Source organism: Manihot esculenta, chromosome 3 (assembly GCF_001659605.2).
Source record: "Manihot esculenta cultivar AM560-2 chromosome 3, M.esculenta_v8, whole genome shotgun sequence".
Classification (NCBI taxonomy): Eukaryota; Viridiplantae; Streptophyta; class Magnoliopsida; order Malpighiales; family Euphorbiaceae; genus Manihot; species Manihot esculenta.
The window spans coordinates 18,453,220-18,459,524 of record NC_035163.2 but is presented as its reverse complement, the minus strand read 5'-3'; positions in this window follow the sequence as shown (position 1 = coordinate 18,459,524).

Genomic DNA, 6,305 nt, shown 5'->3' with positions numbered 1-6,305 from the left:
GGAATTCTGCAGTGTTGCCGATGAGATTCTGCAGAAGATCTGATGATGCCTTGCTGGTTTGGGGATGTCTCCTTTTATAAGTGAAGAGTTCTAGTCCAATTAGGATTTGGATCCTAATTTGACTTGGTCTTTTATAGTCTTTTATTCCTTCTTTGCTTTTGTATTTAATTATTAATGAATTCTTCTTCTTGAGAAAATCTTTCTTGGGAGTGACTCTTGGAGATGTCCTAGGATTGATCTTGAAGTGTTTGAAGTAGGATAGGACTTCAATGCTTTTGAAATTTGAAATTTGCCTCTTTCCCGCGCTGCTGTCCGCCTCTGCTTCAATTTGATTTGGGCAGTTGATTTGCCCAAATCACTTGCCCCAATCGATCGCGCAAGTCAGTCCCAGTTTTCTGTTTCAGCTCCCTGTGAGTGATTTGGCCAAATCACTTCGACCCAATCACTTTTCCAGCTTTTTCTGCACTTTTTCTCCAACTTTCCATTTTCTTCCTTTTCTGCAAAAATATGATAAAAACTATAAATTAAGTTGAAAAATGTGTAATTAAACAGTAATAAAGATAATAAAAATGTGACTAAATTATGTTTGATCAAATACCCCCACATGCTACTTTGCCAAGTTATTTGTTGCAATACTGTTATGAAAACCTGTAGGAAGGGCAATAAAATCAATTGTATGCTCTGAAACTTTCTTGTACACAGCTGCAAAAGGTGACATTTTTATAGAGCTGTGGATAGAACTGCTGTAAGCAAATTCTGCTTGGGCAAGAGTAAGATCCCAAGCAGTTTTCTTATCACTACAGATACAACGCAGAAGATTGCCAAGAGTATGGTTCACCACTTCAGTTTGACTGTCAGTTTGAGGATAAGCAGCACTATTATATCGAAGTTCAGTCCCAAAATGCTTCTATAAAGTCACCTAAAAGTGAGTTAGAAACTTCACATCATTAGTTTTTCAATATGAGAAACATCATTAGTTTTCTTGCAAGAAATGAAATGTGCAATTTTGGAGAACCTGTCAATGATAATAAAAATGAAATCAGATCTTGATGCGGAGCAATTAGCCTTGGATTTTTAGGAAAACTTGGACTAGGTTTAACTTCTGCTGCCAACATCTGTTGGAGACCCATAATAACTTTCCGAAAAGGAAATTTCGAGACAGAAGACTTTCAAAAGTGTGACGAGGGACGTAGGCCTATAAAAAAGTTCGAGGCCCAAATTCTATCATTTAGGTGATCAATTTTACATTTTGAATTTTTTCGTAAATTTCCTTATTAGGGTTTTTGTTATTATAAATAGCCTTCTTTTTTTTTTTTTTTACTGTTTGAGACACTTTTCAATTTTCAAGAATTCAATAAGAAATTTTGGCTTCAAGCCTTTTATTTTCTAAATTTTTTCTTAATTAAACGATATTAATTAAAATTTCTGACGGAGTCTAAACAGTCCTATTTCAATTTCAATATCAAGGCAAATCATTTCTAGAATCTCACAAGCCGATAAGTTCGCAAGGGAAAAATCAAGGCAACTCATTATCAGAATCCTACAAGGTGATAAATTCATCAAGAGAAAAAGAATCCCGCAATATGACAGGTTTATCAAGGAAAAAATTAAGGCAACTCATTGCTAGAATCCCACAAGGTAATAAGTTCATCAAGGAAAAAATCAAGGCAACTCATTACTAGAATTTCACAACACGACAAGTTCGTTAGGAGAAAATTCAAAGCACATCATTGCCAGAATCCCACAAGATAACAATTTCTTGAAAAGAAAAATCAAGGAAACTCATTGCCAAAATTTCACAAGGCGACAAGTTCATAAAGAAAAAAATTAAAGCAAATCATTGCCAGAATCCCATAAGGCGATAGGTTAGTTAAGGGAAAAATTAAGGCGGCTCGTTGCCAAAATCTTATAAGACGATAGGCTCATCCAGGGGAAAGTCAAGGCAAATCATTGCCAAAATTCCACAAGACGATAGGCTAATTAAGGAAAAAATCAAGGTAATTCATTGTCATAATCTCATAAGGCAACAAGTTTGTCAAGGAAAAAATTAAAACAATTCATTGCCAGAATCTCACAATGCTATAAGTTCATCAAAGGAAACTATCAGAGCTATCAAAGCAATCTCACAAGCAACAAGTTTATCAAAGGGACCAACCAAAGCGATTCATCAGCAAAATCTCACAAAACAATAAGTTCATCAAAAGAAACTAGTAAAGCGTTTTGTTACTAGAATTCCGCAAGACAACAAATTCGTCAAAGAAAACCATTGAAACATTTCATTACCGAAATCCTGCAACATGACAGATTCGTCAAAAGGAACCATTCAGTATAAAACCGAAAGATTTGAAAACCATCTTTACCGAATAACATATATACAATACTCTTATTTATACTATTAATCCTTGCAATCATAATCTAATAAAAATTTCACTTAATTTAGAAATAATACGGTGAATATGGGATATACTTTATCTAATAAATAATTCTCTCTATCCTCTTGAAAAGGGAGAGAAATGAAAGATTGTGATTCTTTCTAGATGGCTATTCTACATGTTTGGGTGAAATGTCTTTGGGTTTCCAATAAAAAATGGCGCAAAGAAAGTGTATGGTTGAGCCACCATAATTAATTAGAGTAGGAGATGAGTTTGTTTTTGTGGTACTCATTTTTCTACCAAACACCAAATTGAATTTTTCAATTCAATTAATATATATATATATATATATATATATATATATATATATGAAAATGTGCGGATTGTTGGTGCACCCACCAAGCAAATTGAATATAGAAAACATAGATTGGAAAGAAAGGGAGAATCTCCTTTGTCTCAAAACTCTTAGCATTATTATTCATTATTTGGGCTATGAAACATCATCTTTCACGTGTCCTTCAACTCTTATATAAGTAAGGTAAATTATTCAGAGTATCCTTCTAAAAAAAAGAATTCAGTGCATGTACTTTTTTATTCATAATTCATCATTTTAAAAAAAATTAAATTTTTTTGAAAGAAAGTGCAATATAATCTGTATTCTATAATTTATTTTTTTTATAAAAATTTATTATTTAATCTTTCGATATACAACCATTAAAGTAACGAACAAAATCAATATAAAATATTTTCAGTAAATATAAAAAATTAATAATGAATGTAACTTTTAAATTTAAGGCTTCTGCTTATTTTTAAAAAATAACTTACATTTGAAAAATATTTTCATAAAAAGATATTTTTTAAAAATTATGTTTCAACAAAATAATTTATTTTTTATTATTTAATTTTAATTTTAAAAAAATATATGTTAATGAATTTATATATAAAAATCTTAATAAAATTCTTAAAAGTAAAGAAAATTGAGAAAAAGTAAGTAATTTTACTTAAAATGACTTAATTTTTTTTGAGAAATATTTTTCATTAATTAATTTTTCTTAATATTTTAAATACTAAAAAATATAAAAATATATTTTTCTGATTTTTCATAAAAAAGTCTTTTAATTGTCTTTTTAAGATGTTTCCTTCATAATTCAAGTTTTATTGTTTATTTTTTAAAAATAATTTTTAAAAATATAAAACAAGTATTTTTTTAAATTTTAATTCGGCCAATAAAAATAATTGATGTGGCCGAAACGAAATTGTGCTGCGATTGATCAATCTGTAAGAAAAAGATTGTGAGGTAGTTGGCGCCGACATTCAAGTCAATAACCTGAAGAGAATGGCGAATGTAAGAAATTGCTTAGAACTCAAGAATAATTGTGTAAGAATGTGTACTTTGGTTTTTCCGATCATTAACTTTTATACTGTAAGAAGATGGAGTTAATTATCACATCTCCTGAAAATCCGATTAGTACCAATTAATTGATAGGAGATCTCATGATTATAAGTGTAATGGAGACCCATTGGATTGTATTTGCCGATGGTAACTTTCTATGGAGTCTTGCCTTGTAGTTGAAAGAGCGAATCTTCATAAAGAGCTGAAATCTGAAGCGTCTGGGTCTTCTTTTCCCTCGGTGGGATTGAGGAAAACCTTATCAGACCCTTGCCACGTGACCCTATCTTCGAGTGTCAGCACATGGCCTACTTTGAGTGATTATAGTGTTATATCAGAAGTCTCCCCACTGGTTTTTGATTTTTCATATTCGAAGGTGACAGTTATCTTTACGATCCAGGGTATGTGGCACGTCTCAATCGGCCTTCCATAATTTTAATGAAAAATATTTTCTCTCATATCTTGTCATTATTTTCACTAAGTGTTTACATGCTCTGTATTGATTTATAACCCTCATTCGACCATCAAAGCTTGAATAATCTCTTAAAAAATTGTTAAGGGGTTAACATTCGATCAAGCACTTAGCAGCATATGCCTTTTGCCAATTTTAAACTTTTCAATGGGACTTATCCCCACCTTGTGACTCTTCTGGTGGATAATTGTCTTGTAGCTATGGAATAAATAACGTGAAATAATAAAGGAAACTGAACACCCGGTCATGATAACTACTTAAAGGATTTTATTAATTGGGACTTGACACCCGGGTGTTAGTCTAGCGGATACCCACTTTATGGCGTTTTTTGACAGAAACAATACTCGCTTGGCGATTACCCGCCTTGTGGCCTAAGTATAAAATGCCTTAGAATACTTTTTGTGAAGTGGAACTAATACCCATTCATTGAGCTTGGCGGATACCCGCCTTGTGACTTGGGCATAAAATACCTTAGTTAATGAGACTAACGCCCGGTCATGGGCCTGGCGGATACCCACCTTGTGGCCGTAGCATAAAATTTCTTAGTCAACGAGACTAATATCCAGTTATGGGCTTAGCGGATATCCACCTTGTGGCCTTAGTATGAAATTCCTTTTTTAGCAGGACTAATGCCCGGATTATAGCCTAACAAATACTCGCCTTGTGTTCTTAGTATAAAATATCTTATTTAGCGAGACTAACACCTGGATTATGGCCTGGCGTAAACTCTCTTTGTGGCCTTGACATGAAATGCCTTGTTTAGTGAGACTAACGCCCGAATTATGGCATGGCAGATACTCGCCTTATGGCCTTGGCATAAGATACCTTAGAAACTTTTTGTAAAGTGGGAGTAACACTCGATTGCGTGGCCTGGCGGATACCCACCTTGTGGCCTTGATATAAAATGTCTTGTTTAGTGGAACTAACACCCGGATTATGACTTGGTGGAGACCCACCTTGTGGCCTTGGCATAAAATGCCTATTTAGTAAGACTAACACCCATCTTGTGGCCTGACAGAGACCCGTCTTGTGGCCTTAGTATAAAATGCCTTGTTTAGTGAGAATAATATCCAGATTATGTGTGACATCTCACATAGGTGGAATACGATAATTCTAGCTTGGGAAATCGTCCCACATCGGCGGAATACGACAATTCTAAATTAAATATAATAGCTAGCACGAAACTACTAAATAACTTGGGTTAATCATTTTGGGCCAAGTGGAAAGTGAGTCCAAAAGTTATTTGGGTCAGTTTGGGCCAGACTATTTCAATTGGTATCAAAGCCACCCTGGGTCAGACAAATTGTCCAGAGCTAGTGGACCTGCGAGGAAAGGGCTACCCGTGTGAGACGAGGTGGAGCCACCCGAGGTGCTAGTAAACCACAATACCTAAGGGTCCGGTCTTAGTTAACAATTGTATTCGATTCAGTTGCGACGAGGATGTTGCAAATTTAGCAAGGGAGCGTGTGAAGTCCCACATCGGCGGAATACGGAAATTCCGAATTGAATATAATAGCTAGCATGAAATTACTAAATAACTTGGATTAACCATTTTAGGCCAAATGGAAAGTGAGTCCAAAAGTTATTTGGGCCAGTTTGGGCCGGGCTGTTTCATTATGGCTTGGCAGAGACCTGCCTTGTGGCATTGGCATGAAATGTCTTGTTTAGTGGGACTAACATCCGGATTATAGCTTGGCGGATACCTATCTTGTGGCCTTTGGTTTTGCTTTTGACTCGTCCTCTTATCCTCTCTGAGTACTTGGACTTCATCATTCAGCCTTATGTACTTCTTGGCTTTGTCCATCAGCTATTGGTACATAGTAGCTGGGTTCTTGATTAGGAGATCTATGAACTTGATTTTGCGTATTCCTTTCTTCAACGCTTCACATGCTATCTCATTATTTAACTCCTCCATCTGAATTGCTTCTGCATTAAATCATGAGATAAAACTTCTTAAAGACTCGGCCTCTCCTTAGTGAATCTTCCGTAAGTCAAAGGAGAGTTTTTTTAGGAGGTATACAAGTAATAAACTTGGATTTAAATAACATAACGAATTAAGTAAAGTTCTAAA